Source organism: Thermobia domestica, chromosome 5, assembly GCF_964235325.1.
Source record: "Thermobia domestica chromosome 5, izTheDome1.hap1.1, whole genome shotgun sequence".
NCBI lineage: Eukaryota > Metazoa > Arthropoda > Insecta > Zygentoma > Lepismatidae > Thermobia > Thermobia domestica.
Genome location: NC_137458.1, coordinates 7,511,003 through 7,526,542, shown reverse-complemented (window position 1 = coordinate 7,526,542; position 15,540 = coordinate 7,511,003).

Here is a 15,540-nt window from a genome sequence, read left to right as displayed (position 1 = left end):
TTTTTATATTTTGGGGTAATAAGTATTTTATATATGTACTATAGCACGGCCAACAAGAGATGGTCTCTGACGTTTCTTACCACATGCGGTGGGACATTGCAGCCCCTACTTTGATACCAGTGTTACAAACCACGATCACTCTGTCTTATACCATTAATTAAATTGCCACTACAGTTGCACCGAAAAAACCTTGACACGCGAGTAGTGGCAATGGGTCTGCGAGCTGTCAGAGACGTTCTCTTACTGGACGCACTATAAACCAGGTTATTTTGAAGAAGAAGAAGTTAAGTTAAAAATAATATGATTGTCAATATATAAATGATATTCAAATGTTCAAAAATAATAAGGTTCTGGATATCAGGTTGTCAGGAGCAACCAGGTATATAATATAAATAAATGGAATCAATATAAGGGACGAAGTGTGTGTATTATTTAATGTAGCTCAAATTTAAATCAAAAAGGAAGAACCAGTGAATATATTTATATATTATCGTTGTAAAATATTTGTCTAATCTGTTTCATTTTATTATTATTATTATTATTATTATTATTATTATTATTATTATTATTATTATTATTATTATTATTATTATTATTATTATTATTATCATTATTATCGTTATTATCGTTATTATTATTAGTAGTAGTAGTGTTGAATGCCAAAGTTGAGTTAGGTTCTCAAGAGTAATCAATAGTATACCTCTTAAACTTAATCTACGCCTTTATCTCTTTCATAGATATATTTGCCTAAATCACTTACCAAATGTCTATGGGCTAATACTGTTTGATAGATTGATATTGGTACTCAACTATAACGACTATTAATTCCAATTCACTAAATCCACTTATTACCATATTACATCTACATCATCTTTGCACTTCCTATATCGAAGTATTTTCAAATACTAAACAAACATATCCATTACCTGTTCTAATTAATCCATTTTAATCTATTTCCATTATATGAACTAACTGTTTACACAGTTTATTCTCTAGCAACCAATTAATATGCATGTGTCATTACCTCAAACACTTAATAGCCTGTGGCCTCATTCCACACCTACCAACAAGTAGTAGTAGTAGTAGAACATAGGGCCTACCCTCTTGAAACTATCACCCTTCGCCACTGAACGTGAGGTGTAGGAGAAGTCTTACCGACACTTTTAAACATGTGTATTTGTATTCGTTAAATAGTGTTGAATTAGGCAGACTTGTACCAATTTTTTCACAAAAGGGGCTGAAAATGCCAGAGTGGTACCAATGCTTGGGCCTTGAATGAGAAAAAGAGCTGAATTTGGTATAATTGTACCAAGTGTGGCAACAGTGTGTACGGATATACGTGAAGGTCATTAAGAAGATTTGTTATAGATACTAATTAAATTTCTTAAGCTAAGTTACTGTCGCGTACACACAGGAAGTAACATAAAGATTATCTTAGTTATACCACAAACTATTATAATCAATAATTTGAAACGCACTTTTTGCGAACGTTGAAAAGCATAGGTAGTAAACAAATCACTATGCCACTACTTTGACACATTTTGCAAGAAACGCGATTTGCTATACTTAATGTTTATAGAACTGGAGAAAATTCCTCTAGTCTTTATAGATTCATTTAGATTTTAAAACTTCACGTATATCAAACACTCAGCGTCGTCTACAAAATCATTATAACACAAACATTATTTTCAAAAAAGACAATAATACCAAGATGGAATAGTTTATTTCATAAAGATTATTTTTTTTTATTATTCTTTGAATTGTGTCATTCAAGACATATCTTTTGCAATCAAGTAACAACGAATACATTTTTATTGGCCTTTAAATTAAAAAATGTAATTTCTTCGAGTGTTCCTATTAATTCCTTGTTTTTATTATCATTTTCAAGAGCGAACTAAGAAATAATGAAATTGTAAGAGAAATGCAAAAGTGCTTTCTAGTGTGAGATTTATTTAGAAATTTAATCAGTATAAATTCTTCAGTCGGGAGACATATAAATACATTAAATCACTGTGAAAAGCGCTGGAGTGTTTTTCGGTTGTTGAATGACCTGAGGATGAAACCTACAAGAGTTTTGTTTTACGGAAAACAGTGGATTGAAGAAGGAAAAACGAATATAACAATGCAATAAGAAAGTTATATCTCTGAAAGAAGACACAAAGGCAAGGGAGAAAAATAACATTCCGAGATTACAGTAAAAGTGGAGTTGAATAAAATCCCTGTTGCAAACGGGAACAAAAAAGGAGTAACAGATACTCAGATAGGATTAAATATAAGGATAGCGAAGAGAGGACTCTGTTTTCGTTTTTAAGTACACTCTAGTCTCAAATTTTTTTTTATGTGAAGAATTTAATTTTGGATATTATTAATAAAGTCGAATACATTGCTTTCATGATATATGTTTTAAATAATTGCATTCATTAAAATGTTACATGTATTAAAACTAAATTGTTTCTTCCCCCAACTAAAAGGCTCCCTACAAGTATATGAATTACTAGGTTGAAATTGAAAAAATATGTTATTTTGTATCAAACTAGATTGGATGATACATATTTTATCTTTGAAAATAAAAGGCATGAATACTTTCGTTAAAGGTAGGCAAAGACCAGAGAAAAGTTAGACGATGTAGGGAAACAGGAAAAAAATTAGGTTTCAATTTTTTTAGCAGTTATTTCCTATACATGCATCAAAACGAAATTTATGAAACAAATTTTGGGACATGTTTACCAGAAGAAGCACGTAAAAAATAAAAAAAAAAATTACAGGAGATATGCATGATACAAGTACTTAGATCTAACATAACATAACCAAATCTAACCTAACCTAACCGAAACTAACCTAAGCTACGCTGAACTAGCCTAAACTAACTTAATATTAATAGAAATAAGCGAAATTCTATCATTTCTTTTTAAAAAGAATATATGCCCTATACTAACATAATCTAAACTAAACTCACCTAACCTTACGTAAACTAACCTATGTGATCAGAAATTCCCGATATTGTAACATTTTTTAGAAAAAAAATGCTGGACCCTATCTGCTAAATATACACCCAAATTTTAAACAATATCCCCATACCGTAAACGTCGCCAACACCTAGTGGTCCACTTGCCGGTAAATGTCGATCGTCGCTACAGCGACACGTCGAAGGACTGCCGCTAGTGTGCCACTGGCGGCAGGATTTCGTCAAGTCGAAAAAGGTATCTAGAGTCGGGGTATTGAAGTTAACGCCGCGTAGCAGCGAGGACTTCATTTTGGTCCGCGCTTCTTCGATTCGTCGCGGAGAATCGCGAAGGTACCAACACGAACTATCGCCAGTCATGTGCATGCGGTTATTATTATATATTATTTTTCCTGGCTAACTATTCCTTAAGTGAGCTCCAGGGGTCAAGAGTAACCCCTGCCTCCACATCATGAAATGAAAAAGCTTGAGATGAGTGCGTATAATTGTATGAATTTAGATGACAACTATAACCGATCATTTGAAAGTGAATATGGTAGAACCATGAAATAAAGTAAGTATACGCGCGTCATTTTGTTATAAAATTACATGGCGAACGGATTTTATCTAATCTGAAACGGTTATACACGAATGTACACGGTTACAGGAGCACTCTGATTAGCTAAATTAAAAATAACTCAACGATTTATGCCTCTACAAGTCACTTTTTCTTCAACGCCTCCGTGGCCTAGTCGGAAGAGCACGCGCCTAGTAATCCGCTTGGCGGTTCGCGCCGACCCCGGAACACTTTTTAAAAACTTTTTTAAAGTGTTTTTCAGACTCTCCTTAATGTAAACAAATTACTCATATAGGCGATTTAACATATTTTGGGGGAGTAATTTTGTGGTTCGTTGGTGTTTTGTCGCGTCTCTGCCACTGGTGGGCCGTTGGTGGTGTAATTTTTAAAACGGAAGTGGGTTCACCGCGGATCGTCGCTGCGGGGCCGCCAATTTTTAGTAAGATATCTCCAGTTGCCCATCGGTGGTCCACCGACGCTTACGGCATAGGGATCCTGTTCCTGTTGCAGACAGTTGCGTATTTACACTTATTGCTGTCAGGGCAGGAATAAGTTGTTAAATAAGATAAACAGATATAAATCTATCTATAGGCCTATTCTATAGGACTAGCTGCGAAATTCACCCCCGGAGAAATTGTCTGAAATCATCACTGCCAATGGCTGAATCTGAAATGACGCTACTGCCTTTACACGAGCTCAGACCGGGCTCGGGCCTAAATGCTAAAACATATTTCGGACTCTGGTAGGGCCTCACATTGTAAATTCACGGGCCGGGCCGGGCCTGGGCTAAAATTCCGGCCCATGCAGACCTCTAACGCAAAGCAAAAGATTTTATTTATATCATTTTGAATTGAACTGTGCAATACAATACAGTGTACATACTTTACACTGCAGTTTATAATGTACGAACATACCTTAGCAATACATTGTACATTTAACATTTAAACAGTAGCACACACACGTACACACACACACACACATATATATATCTATATCTATATCTATATCTATATCTATATCTATATCTATATCTATCTATCTATCTATCTATATATATATATATATATATATATATATATATATATATATATATATATATATATTTATATTTGGTCTAGGAATTAATTCATGCGGTTGGTACGCACACATTGAAGCTGTAGTACAAACACAAAATACATAAATACCTTAAGAAAAATATTGTCCATCGCTAGCCACCACTTTCGCCCATCTGTCAGGCAATGTACGGATTCCGTGGCGAAAGAAGTCCTCATCCTTGGAAGCGATCCAGTCAGAGAACCGTGTTTCGATATCTTCTGAAGAAGTAAACCGCTGTCCAATCAAATCGTTGTTCATGCAATCGAACAAGTAGTAGTCCGAAGGAGCAAGGTCTGGTGAATACGGCGGGTGGGGTAAAACTTCCCATCCGACATTTTCTAAATAGGTTTTGACCGGTCTTTCGACATGTGGGCGAGCGTTATCATGTTGAACAATAAGTTTATCATGTCTGTTCTCCTATTCTGGTCGTGTTCTGGCCAGAGCTTGCTTCAAACGCATTAATTGTCGTCGATAACGTTCTCCATTCATAGTTTCACCCGGTTTCAGCAGCTCATAGTACACCACACCTTTCATATCCCACCATATGCACAGCATAACCTTTGCACAGTGAATATCTCGTTTTGGTTGTGATGGACCTGGTTCACCTGGTTTCACCCAGGCCTTTTTTTCGTTTAGGGTTCTCGTAATGGATCCACTTCTCATCACCCGTAATAATTCGATGCAGAAACCCCTTTCTGCTCTGTCGTTGAAGCAGCAATTCGCAAATGGATTTTCGTCTTTCAACGTCTCTGTCTTTCAATTCATGTGGAACCCAATGTGACATCTTTTGAATCATTCCCATGGCTTTCAAGCGTTTGGAGACTGTTGTTTGATCAATGCCTAATGCTGCTGCAAGTTGTTCCTGCGTTTGACACGAATCCGGCTCGAGCAATGCTGTCAATTCTTCGTCTTGAAATTTTTTTGGCTGTCCAGCTCGCTCTTGGTCTGCCAAGCCGAAATCACCACTTCTAAACCGTGCAAACCACTTCTGACACGTTCGCTCAGCTAGAGCATGGTCACCATACACTTCCACCAAAATACGATGACTTTCAGTCGCACTTTTCTGCATGTTAAGGTAATGCAGCAGGACACCCCGCAAAAACACTTTATCAGGCACAAATTGCGCCATGTTCACTTAACTACAAACTGGTGTTGTTGACGCTTTAATCCACTGCCCTATACTACGAACGATACGCGATGACAGGAGTTTGCAACACATATGTGGATACACGGAACTGTGGGACGCTCCGTTCGTTGCGCCATCTCTTGTCCACCCGCACGAATTAATTCCTAGACCAAATATATATATATATATATGAAAACAACAATCAGAGGGAAAATTCCGTTTTGCAGTATATGGCTGTTTTTCAGAATTTCAGTTTTTCGTGAGTAACTCAGCTGCAAGGGTTTGTTTCCTTTTCTGTAACTTACTCTTCATCCACACATTTTTTACCAATTTCCTCACAACAAATACAGATGACCATTCTGCCGACTCACCTCAAACTGTTCGCGGAATTTCATAATTGTTTTTTTCATGAAAACTGGTAATCTGTTCTGTTCCCTAGCACCTGTTTTCTCAGAATTCCAGCAATCTCATTTTCGGGAATCAACAGATTATAACTTGCTGTCAACGGGATTTATTCCCTTTTACCTTTCTGCTTTATCTTTTAGATGTGCAACTTTATTTCTAATTTGTGTGTCCAAGAGGCAATATAAAGGTGCATCCAGGTTCAGGGATTTCTCTGTAATTTTATACACAACTCTAAGAATACAGCCTTTTAAACAGAAGTATTTGGCCGGGTACTTATAAGAAAGATTATACATCGTATTCTTTGCATTAAGAAAAGATCATCTTCATAAAATCCCCTTCCTTCTACCACTGGAGCAAAATGCAAAGTGATTTCTCTGCGTTGAAGTTTGCATCATATTAAGTACAAGAAATTACTCACCTGACAAAGTTTCAACTTCGAATAATCATAAGTTGATTATTTTCTGACTGTACAGATTAAAACATTAAACTACGTGTATGACTCTCTAGGTCAGTGGTTCTCAACCTAATTTCTATCACGACCCTGATATTATCACGTCCTCTTGCCAGTGACCCCGTTATAATTTCTGGTTTGTAATAAGCATTTGTGGAATTTTTAATATACCTATTGCGGAGATCTCACGATATCCATCTATTTCTATAATAGCAGAATCCATTTCTTGTATGTAGTGGATACAATAACTTCCCTAACTGCGAATGGATTAAAACCAAATTTGGTCAGTTCATTCATATTACAAATATCGAATCCGATCCGTCATACTGTTTCAAAATAGAGACCTTTTGAAGATTTTGGAACTTCATAACTCCCATAATTTTGGGTCATATGATAAAAAATTCTAATTTTGGCTTAAAAGCTTGTACACGGCATAGCTTTAAAAAGTTAGTGAGTATTTTAAATGACTTGATAACAGTGGCGGCTGGTGCTTTGAATTTTAGGTGGTGCGCAATAGATGACCTCTCCTTTTTCATTATTATTATTATTATAAATAATAATAGTTTAATAATAATAATATAAATAATAATAATTATTATTATTATATTATTATTATTATTATTATTATTAATAGCAGTGGCTTATTCACGATTTTGTCTCGGGGGGACTTTGCCTGAAAATGTGAAAATTCTGCAAGATATTTCACATACTTTACTATAGTAAGTAAGATTTCGGGGGGGGTTAAGCCCGGAATCCTCCCAAATACGCCACTGATAGTTATTATAAAAAATAGCGATGGAGAAACTCATTTTTTATGATTTTTGACGTACTCTTGAAAATTATTGCGCTTTCTAAATGACTTGAGAGCGCTGTCAAGTTCTGCACTGAAATTAATTAATCTACGAAAAACGCCTCGATTTGAAGACGAGTCTGTTTTTCATCATGTCCTCTTAAAGCCAATTAAAGCCTCGAAGGTGCCACGAAACCAAATGCAATTGATGATTATATTGAGCACGCACCTGTTTTGCGTCACTTTTTGATTGTGATTCTCAATGCACCGCCTATAACCAGCATTTAGTTGAGCAGCAATATTCACGTTTCCCAACACAGTGAGATCAGAACGTGTCTTATATGACCTGACGATTTTTTTTTTTATTTTTTGTCGTGCAGATGCTGGATATCCGCATCGTTTTTTACTCCATGCATCTTCCTCCGCCCCGAACAACAAACAGGGAAAACAAAACAAAGCATTTTTAATTTCACATTCACATAACCACTTATGCTGTTCGTACAAGTTGAGATTACACTTCCTTTAAATGTTCGTTTCTGACTTCTAATTACTTGCGTTATATTGAGAGTCAGAATCGGTCTTCCGATGTCTTTCACAAGTAGGTTTGCTTCTGAGGTTCTTTTCGAAAACGGTTAATTCAACAGAGACGTTACAGAATTCTTGCTACTGCATTGCTAGTTTACGTATATCAGGGACAGACACGTAATTATGCAATTACAGCAACAATATTCCAATGAGCAACAAAGACCGGCACACACACACACACACACCCACACACACAAACATACAACATAACAAAGTCCGCTACCCGCTTTAAAATCTCACCCCTTCCCCAATTAACGCCATTTTTCTAAAAACTGCCCTCCAATTTTCTCATTCACCCATGCACACATGAAAAGGAAAACATTGTATCTATGCTGCCAAATTTCTACTTTTTCAGATACGAGTCTATTAAATATCGACACCCTCAATTTGTCTTCACTCTTCACGGGGTCGCCTTTACTGTCTTCATAGCTGCCTTGACAGAACCAATAGTTATGACCACTTGGCAATCTCGCTTTTAGGCAAGGCGCAAGTTTCTCTCTCTCTCTCTCTCTCTCTCTGTAGCGACTTGGTTACGGTACACAACATTGTCACAAAGGAACAGACTATTCCCCTTCAGGCGAGAACCGTGTCAACCAATACTGCAGGGGAGGGACGGTGGTGAAATTCCAGTTCCAAAGCGCTATGTTTTGGAAAGGCTGTTTTTGTTTGGTAGATTTGTTTGCAAAAAATGTGCAAGCATATGGATCCTTATGAGACAGTGCATGGCGTGATAACCCCCCTCTTACTGCGCAACCCTCGCAATGGCCCAGAAGCTGTTAAAGCTGGGGAGTTTGGCAAACTATCAAGCAGAAAGCAACTAGCCAGCCCCGTTTCAAATGCACTTGTTTAAGAAAAGATGATGATGACAATAAATGAAAAGTGATTTAGCACAAATAAAAAATGAAAATATTGGAAGGAGGTTTGTACAAACATGCAAACATTAAGAGAAACTGCCACTGCTTGATAATGTGCGTCACAAAGATTGAAGCCGACACTGCCACATTAGTGAAATCACACAATGATCAGGTATCTCATTAGCTTTCAATTCTAATTGTACGTATTTCAATATGCAGGTTTTGTTACATTCATATATTTCTGGTATTTCAATATGCATTTCTCATTAGTTTAGCATCGTACCTTTTTGATTTAAATTGATTTTTAAACAACTCTGCCACCTGTTGAAAATCTTTAGTAAACTTATTTTATGTTGTTCTTAACTGTATGTGTAAAAATAAAAATATGCTTATCAGAACAAAATTCAAAATAATATTTTAAAAAATATTTTCCGGTATTAGATTCTAATTATGTTTATCTCTTCCGCTTATCTTCGCGACCATGAAACCCTCTCGCGACCCCTAGGTTGAGCAACCCTGTTATAGATCTACCAACGACCAACAGATTTCACTGTATCACACTTCAGTTTTTGATCGTCCCTGAGTTGCAAGAAATATTAAGCACCCAAACAGCTGTAAAAGCCACGACAGTTGTTGATTTTAGCCACTATGCACTACAGTTTTATTTTACTGTGATAAATGACACTCAGATGCAAAATAACATTTCTGAAGAGTCACCTTGAGTGTTACTCCTGTCCCCAGAAAACTTGTGGATCACCCACAAGAATACCAGCCTATTTCAATAGCCGACTGTGTGTTGTTAAAATCGGGCTTTTATGATGCTGCATAACTAACACGACTGTTGATATGTTGGGGAAAGATTTTTGGCACAGTTGATATAATACCTGAAATGAAAGGGGAGTGTGTCTGTGAGAGAAAAAGAGAGAGGAGAGAAACAGAGAGCCGGAAGATAGTCTGGCAAATCTTCAGCTTAAACAAGTGTTCTAAACTGTGCCAAGTTTTTGCATTAAAAAGAAAACAAATTAAGAACTCTTGCTTTACTCTGAGAATGTTGACAAATGGTGGAAAAGAGTTCTAAGTTATTAGAATAGGTTTCTTTTATAACAAAATAAATCTCTCAAAGATTTTTTTTAAAGAAAGAAATAAAAACAGAACGTGAAAATTTTGCTGAGTGCATAGAATAATGAAGCAAAGTAGAAGAACGGTTGTTCGCACTTAACTGAACGTGTAATCGCAAATGTGATTCCTACAAGCCCTGCTCGGCAGAGTAAAATCTTTTGTGCGTGAAATTTCTTGGTTTCCTAATATTTCAACATTTCAGCAATTACACCTTCCGTTTTACATCATCCCCACTAATTATAAGGTAACTTTATGAATGTATCAGGATCGGTCCTAGGCAATTTGCCGCCCTGGGCAATGGCATCATTTGCCGTTTGCCTCTTTCTCCAGAAAGAACAAATTTTAAAAGCCACGATTTTAAGTATGCTACACCATTAGGAACAACGAAGGGAACGGAAAGTGCACTCGCACTCAGAAAGGCCTAAACACTACTAATACAATCTCGTAGTGTCTGTTTCTTTTTCTTTAAATAATAATCAATTGGGAAGATAAAGCAAATACAACTGCACAGGAAATATGGTAATCCTCTATCGAGCTTCAATCTCAATATACCAGTTTGCAATTCCAGTGTAACTAGCTCTTTTATCTTTATTTCTTGATTTTCCTTCTACATCTGTCAAAAAATTAAAAAAAACTAGTTTCCACCTTCAATGATAACGTACTTGTTTGTGAGAAAGACAAGACTAGTTTTCATATAAAAACTGACAACTAACTAAATGGAACAAGTGTTCGCTACTGTTCGAGAATTAAGTTCTTGTATTTATACCGACACTTATTCGAAATAAAGTTATGCGATGAACCACCAATATATATATAGAACGTCGCTACTCAGTTTTTAGTTTCATACAAGCAAGGCTTCGAAAACCACCATAAAACATTTTACACATTGCATTTTTAAATATTACCTTTTATTATGGCACATCACAAATAAAATAACTTAACTCCTTAAATTGGGCATGTAGTTTTATTTAAGATGGATCCGGAATTATATCTTATTTATTCTTCGTTGCTATGACAACGAATCTCTATTATAACAAAACAGCAACGCATATCAACTGCAAAGAAATTACATCTACATATCCTTTTTTCTTTCATATACTTCTTTTTCCCTTTCTTGAATAGCTTGTGCATAATTAAAAAGTATATTCTGCCCACAAATACAAATAAAGGTTGAAATACAAGTATCGTTATATATGGCGCCTTGAACTATAGGACCTTTTTAAAAATAAAAAAAAGAGAATCCTGGGCCGTTAACTATTACATATTAAGTACTGGAGTTTCCGAATGACACTCATATATGTATATATAAAAATTATAATTCACATAATCATACAATATATTTTACTTTTATATTATAATTTCTATTCACTTCACAAGCCGTTTTCGTTGACGCAACGCGAAATTTGCTTATTTGTTTGCGGTAATCACCATAGCAATTATAACTAATTTTTGCCTTTTTTACGTTGCATTGCTGTACGCAAAGTTTGCGGAGACTGGAAAATATATGGACCGGATTGCGGAGAAATTAGGATGATATTATGGAGCTAGAGTGAAGGGGTAGGGTGAGAATTACGGATTTCAAAATGAGTTATTATTGATATAGAAAGGTATAGCATTGTTACGACTTTGGGCCCCCTAGCATATTTATGTCCCCCTCCAAACTTCTGTGGCTGGTTGCGGGCCTGTGCTAATATGTATTGTATGTATTATGTGTTTGCTTTTTTGCATCCAGGAAAAAAAAATCATATGCAGGGGAGTCGCGAAATTTTGAAACGTACTTGGGTGTGCCCCAAAGGAAGAAAAGGTTGAGGAACGCTAAATAGAATATCGAAACGAAACAAGCCACAATACCGACGAAAAAAGTGCAGACAAATGACTTATTCTTAAAATGCTCTCATCTTGTTATAAAATAGTGTAGGCAGGATAGGAGGAGGGGAGGTGGTTGCCTCAGGGTGCTTAACAAACGAAATGGTTCCCAACTGCGTCAGTCAAGGAACAAGTGGAAAAATCCAATTAAGGGAGTTCCCTGTCGCAAGACGTTTACTAAAACCTCCACTAGATCACACTTCCCTCGCTGATCTTAAAATCTTTTCTTTTTTATATCTCTTCGGTAGACAATCTGGCTATTTTTAAACCCTGACCTTTTACCTTACGTAGACACGTATTACCATCTCCCTGTCTGAAGCTTCCTACGAATCCAATTTCCTTCTTAGATAAAATAGTGCTTCTAGGATTTCCGGAATCAACTACAGACTCTTGTCTATTACTCAGCTCTGTCTAAACTTCTTGAGAAAAGAGTCTTCACTGAAAATAAGATGCTGCTGTTCTTTCCGGGGTAATTGATCAGTATCTTCAAAGTGTATGGATGTTACTTTTTCCTCTACCCGTAACACTAGGAAAACAAAGAATTCTTACTATTATTTTGAGTTCAATATTTAGGGGATATTTTATATTGAAAAAAAGTCTCGAGTTCAGACTTATGCATATCCATAGTTATTAATGGGTTGTATAAATTAAAATGCAGAAAATAAATCATTATGAATTGTTTTCGAGAAAAAAAACTTTTTTCCAAACTTAAGAAGTCTCATCCCGTCGAAATTAAAATACCGCTATTTTTACAGTAATTATGTGATATCTTCAAATAGATAAATGATAATCAAAATGTGGAACAAGAGCGTCCTAGACAATATCATTTTACATGAGATAACGTTATCACGACTCACTTATCTGCTTTCGATTTCGAGCCATTTTGAAAATCGGCATTTATTTTCGCGTTTCTAAACGGCTGAAAACGGAAAGCCACTAGGTGACTTGTGATAACGGTACCTCAAGCAAAATAATATTGTCTAGGGCGCTCTTGTTCCATATTTCAATTATCTTTTATCTATTTGAAGATATCACACAATTACTGTAAAATTAGCGGTATTTTAATTTCGCTGGGATGAGGCCTCTTAAAAAACTGACATTGTAAGTAAACCATATTATCTATTGAATTAGGGAATAAGGAATTAGATTTTTGGGTTTTCACCATTTATAGCCACGTTAGCCCGTCACGTATGAGGGAGGACGTCCAACGGCGATCACACTATCTGAGGGAAGGGAAGAAAGCGTCTTGGGACCTGTACGTTAGGTACTATCCCGGCATTTGTTGGTGTGAATGAGGAAAACCTCACGCAGGTTGGCTGGCTTGAATTTTTTAAAAAAATCTTTTTCGACCGAATGCCCCCACCGGGAATCGAACCCGGAACTGCTCGCACCAAAGGTGAGAGCGTTAGGGACTAAGCATACTACCTATTGACATGAAACTAATACTAGTCAACTTTTTCAGTATGGCAATCAGGCACGTACAACGATATTGTATATTTATTTTGTGAATTTCTTCTATTTTAATATCTGGGTTTTGAGCAACGGTGAATAAAAGTACACAATCTGTCGTGTAAAAGAAGAAAAATGAATATATATTGTTGTTAATTCTAAATAGAAAGAAATAAGATTTAATCTCAGTAGCTAAAGATATATGTAGATTTTATGTGTATAATAGGCAGTGGTGTCCACCCCCCTCATGTCCATGACGCACCCCCCCTCAATTGTCTATCCGTAGGTGTTCTTCCATGAAAAAAAATCTTTTCGATTAATTTTTACACACCCTCAAACATATTTATATAGATTTTTAACCCCCCCAAATATTTCAATGACGCAGTTTGCGTCATAGCCCCCACTTGTGGGCACCCCTGTAATAGGTACTTTTCGTTACTATAACAGCGGATAATTGTTTATTTAAAATGTTGCTGTGACAACCATCGAAAAAAAGAAAAAGTATTATTAATGAAGTTAAGTGAAAAAGAATAAAAGCTAATATTGTTACAAGGTGACTTGTCTTAATGTATTTTGACCGAAAAAAAATTACACGAACTGTGGACTGGAATGTAACATAAATAAGTTAGTCGTTACACACGCACTCAGAAATTTTTGTTGAAAGTGGTCCAATGTTTGGGGTAGGAACAAGTCACCTGTTCCTTTTGACCCCTTCCTACTTTTATATTTAACACCGATCGCTTCGTTATTATGTCTTTCTAACATTTATTTTCATCCTACATTCTTCACAGTCCTTCCTCAAGTTTTCTAATACCTTATTGATTTTCTTTTCAGATTCTGCAACAAGCGCCATATCATCTACAAACCGTATACATCTAATCATTCTACCTCCTACCAAAATACAGTGTTCATTATGTATTGTTTTTTTTTAATACCTCTTCGAAAAATACAGGATGTTTCAAAACAACACCCACAACGTTTGGGAGGTGGTTCTTGGCACCAAGATAAGACAAGAAGTATAGACCAACTTGGGTGCACAAATGCTTCCTTTCGGAGTTATAGGCTTCCGAAGACATGAAATATATGAACGTTAAATGTCCATAGCTCCAAAACTATGGAACCTACTGTAGTCGGGTGAAGACTTCACTTAGGAATTAGTATGTGTCCTACCCAAATATTCAAGTTTCAGAATTCCCGAACAATTTTTATAGAGGTAGTTGGTGAGTACTTCCAATTATTTGCCTGTAATCAAACTCTCTCAATAAAGATGGTTGAAGCATATATTTTTGGATAGGGCACATATTAGTTCCTAAGTGAAGTCTTGACCCACCTACGGTACTTTTGGAGCTATGGACCTTTAAATTTCAGTTCTTCATGTTTTCGGCAGCCTATAACTCCGTAAGGAAGCATTTGTGCACCCAGGTTGGTCTATACTTTTTTGTCTTATCTTGGTGTCAGCAATGATCTCCCAGATGTTGTCGGTGTTGTTTTCAAACACCTTGTATAATAAATACTGTTAGCGAGAGAAAATATCCCTCTCGAATCCCCTTTTCAATTATTGCACTTTCTTCTGCTATTTCCTCCCGTATTCTAACAATTACGCATTGGTTCATATAATTCTTACTAGACTTTTGCCAACGTGACGATAGTCCATCGAAAAATATATATAGAGTGACCATCGGAAGTACGAAGTTCCGAATTCTTATCTCTCTTGCTATTGTGTCTACACCCTTCATTTTCTTATATGATTGTTGCCAATATATGGCGTGCATGTGAGATTATTTTTTCCTGCGTACGACAAACTACAGTGTTGCCAGCGTCCCACAAATTTTACAAAAAAACGTTTGTCTTCCATTTTTTATTTTCTTTTTCTTCTTCTTTTATGTGTTGGGCACGGAGTGCACAAACCTTACCCCGTCGGAACTTGTATTCTATAAGCTTTCCAGCGAGGTTTCGTTCATGTCCCTGTGACAATTAGGAGGGCTACTTGGACCGGTAACGAGAAGGTCTACGGATTTTCTGCGCCCCACCCCTTTTCTCTCCTCCCCCCCAAGTTGTCGACCACGCTGGGGGGCGACGACATCGGTTATCACGATCACTATAGTGCCTATAACAATAATTAGAAATAAAACTGCGTTAGGCTTTCCATGCATGCTCAACCCCCCGCAGATCCTGGCCTATTAATTCCAGGATCTGTCAAGAGGTAGAATACATACTAATTCACTCTACGTAACTGCAGTATAGTAAATGTTAGAAGATGGCGCAACTGTGCACTTTCTGTC